Source organism: Penaeus monodon, chromosome 41 (assembly GCF_015228065.2).
Source record: "Penaeus monodon isolate SGIC_2016 chromosome 41, NSTDA_Pmon_1, whole genome shotgun sequence".
Classification (NCBI taxonomy): Eukaryota; Metazoa; Arthropoda; class Malacostraca; order Decapoda; family Penaeidae; genus Penaeus; species Penaeus monodon.
This window is the reverse complement of record NC_051426.1, coordinates 22,878,262-22,878,724: the sequence shown is the minus strand read 5'-3', so window position 1 is coordinate 22,878,724 and position 463 is coordinate 22,878,262.

The window sequence follows — 463 nt, the reverse complement described above, 5'->3', positions numbered from 1 at the left end:
ATTATTATTATTATTATTATCATCACTATTACTATCATTGTTGTAGTTGTTATTATTACAGTTATTATTATTATTATTATTATTATTATTATTATTATTATTATTATTATTATTATTATTATTATTATTATTATTATTATTATTATTATTATTATTATTATTATTATTATTATTATTATTATTATTATTATTATTATATTATTATTATTATTCATCTCTCTCTCTCTCTCTCTCTCTCTCTCTCTCTCTCTCTCTCTCTCTCTCTCTCTCCCTCTCTCTTTCTCTCCCCCCCTCCTCTCTCTCTCTCTCTCACCCTCTCTTTCTCTCTCTCTCTCTCTCTCTCTCTCTCTCTCTCTTTCTCTCTATTTCTATCTCTCACTTTCTCTCCCCCCATCTCCCCCCCCTCTCTCTCTCTTCTTTCTCTTTTTCTCTCCGTCTCCCCCCTCTCCCCCTCTCTCCCTCT